The sequence below is a fragment of the Capsicum annuum genome, chromosome 1 (assembly GCF_002878395.1).
Source record: "Capsicum annuum cultivar UCD-10X-F1 chromosome 1, UCD10Xv1.1, whole genome shotgun sequence".
NCBI classification, from domain to species: domain Eukaryota; kingdom Viridiplantae; phylum Streptophyta; class Magnoliopsida; order Solanales; family Solanaceae; genus Capsicum; species Capsicum annuum.
In genome coordinates this window covers 171,323,558-171,336,100 of record NC_061111.1, presented here as the reverse complement: position 1 = coordinate 171,336,100, position 12,543 = coordinate 171,323,558, and the positions used below count along the sequence as shown (strand labels likewise).

At 27.1% G+C, this 12,543-nt stretch overlaps 1 pseudogene; it reads right to left on the bottom strand.

Annotated features, from left to right (window-relative positions):
* Positions 1–7,980: 7,980 nt before the first annotated feature.
* LOC107859577 lies at positions 7,981–10,002 on the bottom strand (annotated as a pseudogene).
* Positions 10,003–12,543: the final 2,541 nt, after the last annotated feature.

Genomic DNA, 12,543 nt, shown 5'->3' with positions numbered 1-12,543 from the left:
TTAAACTACAGTTTTTTAGTTTGAATTAAAATACAAAAATTTATATGAATTCAAAATGTTTTTCTATCTTTGAAGTAGGAGTAAGGTATGCATATACTCAACTCTCCTCAAACTTCACTTTGCGACTACACCGAATACGTTGTTGTTGTTGTTAATTATATGAATTAAAATAATTTATATGAATAAAAATACCAAGTTTAAAATAAAAAAATTTTAAATACAATAAAATTGTCAATATTAGAAAATATATCTACTACATTTATATAGCAAAATGGACAAGTAAAAAAATATTTGTAGAGACGAATGTCAATTATCATAATATTCAAGTCTGAAAATTATTTTAAGATGGAAATTTCAAAAAGAAAATGTCAATTTGATTTCTTTTTTACAGTAACAATTACAAGTCATAGTAAAGTACTCTATTATGGTGGAATCATTTATTTCAATTTCAATTTAAACAAGAATATGAATTTTAAATTAATATTTTTTAGTTTGAATTGAAAATATAAAATTAAATGAATTTTGAAAATGAGTAGTATGAATAAAATGCCAAGTTTAAAAGAAAAGAAACAAAAATAAATAAATATTGTCGATATTGAAAAATCTATCTAATCCATCTATACATAATAGGAGAAGAAAAATAATAATGTGATGGAAAGTGTCATCATAAAAAAAATTTAAGTTTGAAAATCATTTTATAATAGATTTTTTTTTAAATGCCATTTATTTTTATATCAACAACGTGAATTCAAATTCAAATTAAAGTGTATTACTATATGAAATTGTGGTTCCACAACATACAAATTATCTCAATTTGAATTTGAATAGAGATATGAATTTTGAAATATAGTTCTTTTGTTTGAATTCAAAATATAAAAATTAGATGAATTATATAGATCGAAAAGTTATGTTTAGAATAGAGTATTCAATAATGAAATAAAAATGTCAGCACTAGAATTGAATTAAATCGAATGATTAATACTTTAGATCATACTAGAGTGATAAATATATTATTTTCGTGATAAAGTTTTAGCCAAGTAACAATTCTAAAAGCATTTATCATGATTAAATTTCAGTAAGACTTGGTGAAATTATATTTAAGTTCAACATAATCAGCTAATCAAAATTAATTAGAATCTCTATTTATTAAAATTATATTTAAAATTCACAAGTAAACCTGTAGTATTGAATTGAATCGGACGATTAACCACTCTAATTACACTAAATTAATTAATATTACTATAACAAATTTTAACTTGTGGTAAAAATTAATTACTAGCTACAAAAATTTACAATAATATCAAATTTGTGGCTAAATCATTTCATCAGGATAAATAATTACTTCCCCCATTTTAAATAAGTGGTGTCTTAATATTTTTTTATTTTATTCCTAAATAAGTTGTGTTTTAGATAATCAAGAAGACATTAATAATGCTCTTCCAATTTTATCATTCTTTGATTGAATACAAATTTACATAACTAAAAAATTAGTAAAGAGTTACATCCTTTTCAAGATACTTACCAAGAGTAAATTATTTCAATTTTTTTTTAGGAATGATTGATTTTTAAGAGTTGTACCAAAAGTAAAAAATATTACTATTTAGGGATTAAGAAAATATAACTATTATTAAGCCAACTATTGTCAAAGGTTTTTTATACTCAAAGCCAAAATATTCATTAGCTGTGATATTTTAATTTAAATAATATTTTTCATGACTAAATGGTCACTATTGCTATTATAAGTTTTAACACATTGCAATAATTAATAATTAGCTATATAATTTTACTCTGCAAAAACTTTATGATTATATTATTAACTATTACATTTTTTTTCCAACTTAAAGCAAAAATATATATTTAGTCATGATATTTTGTTTTAAAGAATTTATTATGGCTAGAAGGTTACGATTGCTACAATAAATTTCAACTTTTAGCAAAAGATAATAATTATCTATGAAATTATATTATAGCAAAAAAGTTATGGCTAAATCATTCAACTATTGTCATAATACTATAGCAAAAAAGTTATGGCTAAATCATTTTGCTATAATATTTTATTTTAAATATTTTACTGTGACTAAAAGCTCACTGTTGCTATAGTAACTTATATCGCGTGGCAAGAAACTATTATTAACTATAAAATTTTAGTGTAACAATAAAGTTGTAGCTATTTAGATAATTATTACTACGATTACGATTGCTAGTAATTATAGCAAAAATGAGAAATTAGCTTGTTATTTTAATTTTTGTAACAAAAAAAAAATTAATAATTTGTAAATATCTACGAATACAAAATTTTATAACTATTACTAGTTAATGCTATGTTTTCTAAATTCTCAACTTATATTTTGTAGTTATAGATGTATTTTGTTGTAGTGTAAATGACAAATTCACCCCTCAAAATATTTTCTGATTTTTTTTCCATTATAATTACATTTCCCAATTTCTTTTTTGCACCATTTTTTATTGTAAAAAGCTTCCTCTTTCTCTTCTTCTTGTACTACTTTTCATGAAAAAGAGAGGCTAATTTGGAATACTATCAAAGTCTTTCGCTAAGTTTGATTATTTAGCAACTAATTGTAAATAATCAAGTCTTTCAAGTCAACAAATTTATGATGAAATTTTGGTGAGAACATCTATTTTTTAAGAGCTTCTTGGTTATTCATTTCTAAGTAAAACACTTTTACATCTTCAATATTCACGCATATATAGATATGTAGATGTATTACAATCATCTATCTTATCATGAGATTTATAAAGAGTGAGACCGTTCTTCGTCTTTATTCCAACCAAAACATCGGAAAAATTACTGCAAGGCTTTTGGGGTTTAGAGAAAAGTGAAAATCGAAATTTTTGTTTCTACACACAGTAGCTGTTGCTACTTTCTTCTTCCTTGGGGGTCTTCATTTCTACAACAGTAGTTGATGCCACTTGCATACCTTAAAAAGAGATTGTATAGCGAAGAGTAATTTGGTAAATAAACATCTTTTTATAAAATTTATTTAAATATATATTATTTTAATACATTAAACCAAATATTGTGTAAGAAGTAATGTCTACATACTTAATACCAACATTATTAATACTTGCAGTAGAAATGCAGGTATTACTAATATACTTTATTCAGCATTATTCTTATACACTCTATAAATGACCCTAAGTGATTATTAATGTTTTGGTGCATAAATTAGGAAATCACTTAATATTAGTTAACAAATTTATTTGCCTAAGTTATTTTTATTTCTCCTCAACATCAATTAAGCAATATTGTGAGATTTTTGAAAAAAATTGTCAAATCCTGAAAAAAAAAAAAAAGGGAGTGTTATTCTTCTATTCTGGTTCCTTCTCACAAGAAGCATTTTAAAACAAACTTGTGTTTACAAGTCAAACATGTCAAATCTCCATTATCAAATTGACGCAACAATCACTCACTTATAATTTGGTGCATGTATATATGGCTTATGAATATCAATGTCATAAGCAATAATCCTGTACTCCTATGGTAATTGCTTGTCAATGTGTTAGATTTATTTTTGTTTTGATCCAAAAACCTACTCTTAAACATCTTTTTTTATGTCAAATATCGTACAGAAATGTAGCATAGTAATTCATTTTTCTTTATTGACTTATGATCCATATTGCTTTTCCCCATCTGGCTAGATACAAAAAGAATACTACTCCCTCCGTTTCGGAATAAGTGAATTGTTGGGGTATTTATTGGTGTTTCAAAATAAGTGAAATATTAATTTTTTTTTTCTTTTTTGGGGATAAAAATGAAAAGTTGTGTTAAATTTATGTTTTTAATATTTTTTTCTTAATATGTGTATCAAGATCTAACCATTCATTTATTATGAAATGGAGGAAGTATAAGAAAAAGAAATCTGAGCAAATTCCAAAAGAATAAACAGTTAGAAATTTCCCTTTCATTTTCTTGATTAATCAAGATTAGCACTTTAAGAACTATACATTATGAGCAGGCAGAAAAAGAGTGATTGGACTTGTGTTACAGCGATGATTGCTTCTAGTTGTTCATAAAGTTGACTTGCTAATTTAAAAGAAAGAAAGAAGAGAAAAGCTAGTTCACTAACTGTTGCTTATGTGACCTTTTCAGTTGAAGTGTATAAATAAATAGTACTACGGTGTTTAAGAAGAAAAACACTTTAAAACTTGTGATTCAAAATGATTTTTGAATATTTATATGGTCGTAAATTATTTCATTAAGTATAAAAAGGAAATTTTAAAGTTATTCTTTTTTCATTATAGTAAATGTAATTTTTTTTTAAACAAGTTTTTTTTTTTTTTTTTAAATGTCACATGAAATGAAACTAAGGGAATATTGATTTTAGATTTGAAGTGCTTTTCGTATTCGTATCTCAAAAAACGTAGAGCAGTACATACCACCCATGTCAATCATGGAGTTGTAACAATGATAACTTGTTCAATAAAGTAATGTGGGGTTTCATGAGGAGACTTGATACTTCCATCTTCAATTCTCAAAAGGAATATATAAAAACGAAATGACATGGATAGATTGTGATATGATTTGTTATTTTTTTTAATTCCTTAAAATGCATTAATGGACCCATGATTTAAGCGCTCTCTCTCTATATATACATCTATACACACACACCACTTAAAAGTTCTACTAATTTTAAGTAGAAATTTATGTTTTACGTCGAAAGTATTGAGTTCAAATAAAAATATCCAATGCAACAACGGGGAATCACCTCTATTAATATATCAACACCATTTGTAAAAAAATCTTATGTATGCCACTGATTTTCTCATACTCTAATATAAGCTGAAAATGAGGTAAGCAATTTGATACTTGTATAATTTGTGAAGAACAACTTTAGTAGGTGTCGGCAATTATTAATATGGTTTACAATGGCATGCAGTAATCCCTGGTAATACTTTTTTGAAAAAATATATACGACGAATGAGTGAAGATGCAATATTGTAGGAAAAAAATAAAAAATTTGCAAGGTACTAGAGACTTAAGTACGAAAAGGATGAAGAGAAATGTGTGAGAAAGTAGTGACAAAAGGAGGGAATATAGGAAATACCAAGAGAAGTGAACAAAATATGTAAGGTGGGTAGGGTGTCAACAGGGGGTCCAGAAAAATTTGTAACAATAATCATCAAACATGAAAACGTGAGTCTTCTATACATTGTATATATAATAAGATTTGAATTCTATTATGTTCATAGTATTTTTTTTTTTCTGTATTATCAATATTATTAGTAATCATAATAAATATTAATTAATTTTTAACAAATACTCCACAATCACATGTAAATTGAGCTTTTGTATTGATTCTGGCTTATTTTACTGTACATCGATTGGCTGATGACGATTAAGTTAGTCACCAGAGGGTTCATTTTGAACATTGTGTTTACGCACAACAAGCAGACGTTTAGGCAAGATTCTAAGAGACATAATTGAGAAGCTATTCATAGGGGTGATTTCAATGGACAGATTGAGTCCAAGTCCAAAGGAGTATGACGATTTCAATGGAGATATCAGCGCAACAAGTATTAGCCCTAAGGTTTTTTTTTTTTCAAATTCAAAATCAGCTTACAATTTTTTTGTAGTTGTGATGTGAATTGCTTGCATTACTTCTTGCACTTGATTATATTTATATATATAGCCCAGACTAGTCTTGTCTTTCATTTAGGGGATTGTCCCAAGAGACTCACTGAGTATCCTTTACACTTTGTTTGGACGATGGTTTGTCATGGTTTCATAATGTACAGTACAGTATGTTATGGTATGGTATTGTACAGTATAGTACAGTACAATATTTGGATAGACTGTATCGTTCATGACTGTTTAATAACAGTTTTATTGTTTGATTTGATGGTATAGTATTGTATCGTAATGGGTAAGTTTACTAAAATATCCCTAATTATTATAAATTTTAAAATTATCAATAATTATTACTAAAATAATTTTCTTTCTACAAATTTATTGCAAATCACGCCTAAATATTTGCAACTAGTGGTACAAAATCATATTTGTGAAAGGTTAAATTACTTTTTTACAAGTTGTTGGTCTTTCTCGTTTCCCCTTGTCCTCTATCTCTCAGCTCTGTCATGTATTATATACTAGTTTAGGTGTATGCGCATCGCACGTATACCTCACTTTAATGAGTTCAAACGTTACACTAAATAAAATTTTTGTTTAAATAATAAAGATGAATACAATGATTAATTTCAACATCTTTTGAATATGTAAAGATGGAGAATTTATTTAATTAAACCTAACCTTTACCGAAAAAGATTCTCAAAGCTGATCGGCATTCATCTACCACCTGTAAACTACAATAAACAATACGATAATAGAGACATCAAATGATACAATTAAATCTAACTTTTACACTAAAATTTCCTCAAAGCGTTTGACACTCATCTACCACCTGTTAACTATAACAAAATAATACGATAATAGAGATATCAAACTAATATAACTATACCTAAGCTTTACACAAAAAAAATTCTCAAGTCATAGATATCAAAACAATACAATTAAACTTAACCCGAACCTAAGAAAATTCTTTAAAGTCGACCAACAATTATCTACCACCTGCAAACTACAACAAAATAATATGATAAAAAAAGTATCAAAATAATACAATTAAATTTAAATTTTATACACAAAAATTCCTCAAACCCGATCGATATTCGTCTACAACCTGTAAACTATTCAAAATAATAAAATAATAGAGATATTAAAATAATACAATTATTATGCAAACTAATAATAAAAATATTTATTGAATTTATTATTCAAAGCCTGATGACTTGTATATATTTATCCATACATTGATCGAAAAAAAATGAAAAGGTAATACTTTACAAAAGAAAAAAACCAACTACCTAACATTTAAGAAATACAAGTGAATCAATAGCTAACTTAAAAGAAAAAGGAAGAAGAAGAAGAGAGAATTAAAAAAATAGTTAAAGAAAAACGTAAAAAAAGGGCAGACATATATGTTATTGAAAGACCTAAGCATATTGTGTGCATAAATTAGTATAAATAATTATTCTCTAGATGTCAAGATTTATAGAAGTATTTTCTTAATAGACTTGTATTTTAGGAGTATTTTTTTAGTTGACCAGTAGAAAGAAAAATATTAATTGATTTTCCTTTCATATATTTTTAGAGTCTCATATATTTTAGGAGTTTAGTATGATAAAAAATAAATTGAATAAAATACTGAAAAGATAGTTTTGTCTAAAGCAGAGTCTTTAAATGAATGACAAAAAGTTCAAATCATTTTTTTAAGGGGATTCACACTTTTTTAGAGTCCCATATATTTTAGGAGTTTAGTATAATAAAAAATAATTAAATAATAAATTGAATAAAATAGTGAAAAGACAGTTTTGTCTAAAGCAGAGTCTTTTAATGAAGGATAAAAAGTTTAAATTACTTTTCTAAGGGGCTTCATACTTTTAATATATAATAGATTATAGATTATAGATATAAATTATAGATATAGATATAGATATAGATATAGATATATAACTTTGTTAATACTCTTTTATTATATATTTTCCTCTTATAGAATTTTTTTTTTACAACATATAAAAAAGAAAACCAATCAACATTAATTTTATATTAAATTATAATTTAAAAAATTAATTAATATTTTAAGGTTTTGAATATTTCCATATATGCATACCTCTTATAATGAAAAGATCTAATGAAACACACAATAAAACATTACATAAAGTTAGACTTTTAGAAAAAAAATCACGTAAAAACCCAAACAACCTATCTTTTTTTAAGGAAATGTCTAATAGACCCTTTTTATTGGTGAAAGGTCAACAATTTTTTTTTTAAAATGACACTTATTGATTTTTTAAAGTCAATAATTAAAAAAATTATAAGACAATTTTATCTATTAGTGAAGGATAAATAATTCAAATCACTTTTTTTAATATAAATAAAATTTTGAATTGGGCTATTTAGAGATACTAACTAATCAAACGAACGCTAACACAAAAATATTCATAATAATCTAGAACAGAATAACATTATAAGATAAAGATTAGAAGTAAAACTCTACTTATATATGTTTTAAGCTGTGGAATGAATTGTGTACAACTAATATTGGTCAAAGGGAGTATGTAATATGAACGGACAGGCTGTAACAATGTGATAGTTACAAGAGGAACAAGTATGTTGGTTATGCGTCGTTAATGTTCTAAAGAAAATAGTGATATCTGAAGACGAACTCATGTAAATCAAACTAATATATAATTGAAGAATGTCTATCTGTGATGATTAGATGCCCTGCACTAAGTAGTATATTGGCTTGAAAAATGTGGTTATTATATTATGAAAATTTATCTTTGGTTATTATATTATGAAAATTTATCTTGAAGATCAATTTTTACTTGATGAATATGAAAAATTATGTCTGGCATGTTTTGGAATTTTCTTCTCTCAAAGTAGTAGTATATGAATTTATAAGCTTTAAACTGGCTGATGGCCTACTGCAAGCCTCCTCCTTTATCCGGGCTTGAGAACGCTACTGGAAGAAAGCTCACGCCGCAGAGTTAATATGATAATATGATGTGAGCTTAAATGATGAATAAAGATTCATTTGGCCGATCCTAACTTATTTGGGCTTGAGGCATATAGTAGTTGTTGTTGTTCATCCCAACTTATTTGGGGTTGAGGTGTAGTAGTTGTTGCTGATCATGTATTTTTACCTAAAGCAAGGTAAGTTACCTAAATTTGTTTGAGTCCACAAATTTAGATGATGACCAGATATAACAATAAGTCCCGCTATCAATTTGCAATTAGTTAGTACCCACACTTTAGAAAATCGTATATTAGGAGAACTCTTTAATGTTATAATGGTAAAATAGTTGTTTTGTTCGTATTGGAAACATTTAAATCAATAAACAATTTACAATCTAAAGTTGGACTTCTAGTCTAATTTGAACATACAAACTAATAAGCAGGAAAATTAAGAAGCCATATCATTTTGTGCCTCCCTTGATGTTCCAGCAAGCCATGTTACGTGATTACTTTTGTGAGCTTAAAATCATCAACAATATTATACTTCTCAATGGGCTTCCCTCTTAGTATGATACTAAACTTTGTGAACTTTTTGAGGTACAAAATGAATGTGTATGCCTGGGAGCTTAAGTGGTTTCAAGTCATAAGAAAAAATCACAATTTTTCAAAAACAATTATACTTTTACGACATTACAAAAAATATGATTCATAAATCAAAATAAGTCTAATCTTCTACCCTAATCCCAACCTCAATACCCTTCATAAACAAAATCAAAAGACCCCAAAAACCCTAAACAAAAATCTAAAGACCAATAAAAACCCTAAACAAAAATCTAAAGACCAAAAAAACCCTAAACAAAAACCTAAAGACCAAAAAAACACTAAACAGAACACTAAAGACCAAAAAAAGAAAACCTAAATTGAATCAAACCTAAAGAAACATAAATAAATATAATCAAGAGTTCCATCAATTTTTGTTCCCTCATGTTCTCACTTATCATCTTCAATAATCTTTTCCTTTCTCTGGTGTGAAATCATATGTTATATTAAATATATTTCGAATAGCCTCTGGAGTTTTGTCATTAACTCTATCAGCAATAGACTGACATAACAACTTCATTAAACTGTTAATGTGAAGGTAATTTGCAGCCAATACAAGAACAAATAGTTCATTCAGTGTCTTCTTCACGAAATCCTTGTTGAATTCTTTGATATCTTCTTCCTTTGAATCTGTCTTCTCTGCATGCTTCTTCATGTACTCGATAATTTTAATTAGAGTTTCTATATCAATGTTTGAGAGTGGGATGAAAGTGAAATCGTCCTCCACCATATTTTTTATGGTTCCTGGTTGAATCACGATTGATTGTTCAATCTCAAATTCATTTTTGTCTGATGATTGCAAGATTAACATCTTTTTTTTGTTCAGTTTCTAATGATGATGATTCGACTTGTGATGATGATGATGCCATTGATATTTTTGGAGGAATAAATTATTTTGAAGAATAACTCAAAAAACGTACAGAGAATAATATGTTGAGAGGTTTCAGTTTTTCATAAGAAAGTTATATTCTATTATATATAGATATTCTATTCTAATTCCAATAGAATTGTTTTTCATGATTTTACGTTGAATAAGATTGGCACCAATAAAGTAATTGGTTAAAATTTTTATAAGTTAAATAAGGAAAGATTTAAGGATAAATTTTTTATCAATTTTAAAGTTCTACATTCTAGGACAAAATTAAATGACTATAATTAGAGAAAAGGGATGAAAAGACAATTTCATCTATTACAAATGCTTTTAGTGAAGGGCAAAATGTTTAAATCACTTTGGTAAGGGTATACACACTTTTAATATATTATAGATATAGATACGCATACATATAACTAGTTTTTTTTTCGAGAGAATAAATGAAAGAAAATAGATTCTGTTGACAATTAAAAACAACACAAATCAAAATTAAGTAAACCCAGGAATAGATTTTCTGGGCGATTTTATTTCATCTTTTGTTTAGTACTATATGCAAAGGTTTAATTTTAAGAAATTTATTTATTTATTTTAAAAAGGATTGAAAGAATAATTAGAAAAAATATAGAGGAATTAAATTGAAATGAGTTTTGTGCTTACCTTTTGAAATAGAGAGGAACTGATTTTGTGATTACAAATTTTAAGAATGTTAGAGAAAACGCAGGGGAGGGATTGAGCAGAAAAGCATAAGGGTTGAAAGTAATATAAGGTAAAGGATAAAGTAAAATTAGAAAATATTATATAAAGACATAATTAAAAAAAGAAGAGAAAATGATCAAATACCACCACCCCCAACCTATAGTCGAAATCTCAACTACACACTCAACATTTCAATTAGACCTATTACACCCCTGATCTATCTTTTCCTGTATTTATTAACCCTCTAAATGCTGAGCTGACAACATAAACCAAGTAAAAAGACTTTCATGCATTTCACGCGCCTAGCCCGCTGGGTCCACGCCTAAACAAAACAAAATATCTCTTTTATTTTTTCAATTTTATTTCCTCTCTCTTCTCTCTTCTCTCTAAACCTTTCATCTTCCTCTCTCCTCTATTCTCTACTTTCTAAACCGCGATTTCATCAGTTTTTTTGGTGATTTTTGTTCTAATCAAAATATTTTGGTTGTGGATTTTCAAACAATCATCTTGTTGCTGTATCAAGGTGTTTTTTTTTCCTAAACTGAAAATATTAAATTAGAATTTTTAGGTAATCTCCAATTTTACAAATTAATTGAGTGAAATTAACTAACTCTTTCTGTTATGACGTTGTCTAAGTGTTTGATTAATAGCATAATCCGTTCGTAAGTACATGATTTGTTGAGTGTTTAAGTGGGTTTATTAGAAATCAAGGATTTTCTCCTAATATGAAAACTTAAAATTTCAGTTGTGTTTAATAGGACGTGCATGTTAATATGTTGTTAGTTTGAGTGATTTTTTCCAAAATTGAGTTAAAATTAATTAGGATTTTATGCTAAACCCTGAAATTACGATTTTTGTTGATTTCTTAAGTTGGTTAATTAGAAATTAGGGTTTTTCTCTGATTTGTTGTTAACATGATAAAATTTAAATATCAGTGGTGTTTAATAGCACGGCCATGTTAATATCTTGTTATTTTGGTGTTGAATTATGTAGCATGTTCATGAATTTTATTTTTATTTTTCCAAAATATTTCTGCTATGCTACAATGTCTTATTTGATTCTTTATTGTCGTCAGGTAAGACATGAATGATTTTACGTTGATAACTCTAAGATGGTACCATGGTGGGGTCTTATATTTTAGTGGGAGGAAACCAGTTTATAAGGGGGGGTTAGTAACAGAATTTTTAGATGTTGATGTAGATAAGAAATCATTATAGCATGTCAACAACAAAAAAGAATGAAAGAGGGAGACCAAAAATACAACACCAACACCTTCTGCACCTACTATTTTCCCAGCATCCTGTTCTGCACCTTCTGATTATTGTACATTATCTTCAATGGCTGGTACTACTAAAAGAGAAAGGGGTAATGATAGGGAAAAAGTAGCTCCATTAAAAAGGTCAAAAGAAATGGGAATGAGTGTGTTCCAAGCTGAAAATGGATTCAAAGTCCTAAATGTAAGTATCTAGCTGTGTTGTATCTTATGTACATATGAGTCTTTAATGTATGAGTCTTTGAATAAATTTTTTCCTTCACTATAGCCTGGACTGCCTAGCAGTAAGATCTGCTCTACTGGTCAAGCAACGGTAACAAGATCAGCTGATATAACTGGTAACATTGGTTATACACCAACTTTTACCAGTAAGCTGAAATGGAATGGCAACGCAGCAATATCAACAGAAAAACTACAAGAGATTAAAGAGAAGAAAAGAAAGAAGAATGTGGGAAGCAGTTCAAATAATCCAAGTAAAAAAACACTTATTCGAAGTCCAAGATGCCCTGAAAATTGTAGTAGTGTTGATTATTTTAAGCACTATTTTAAGTTAGAACAGTTGACATGTAA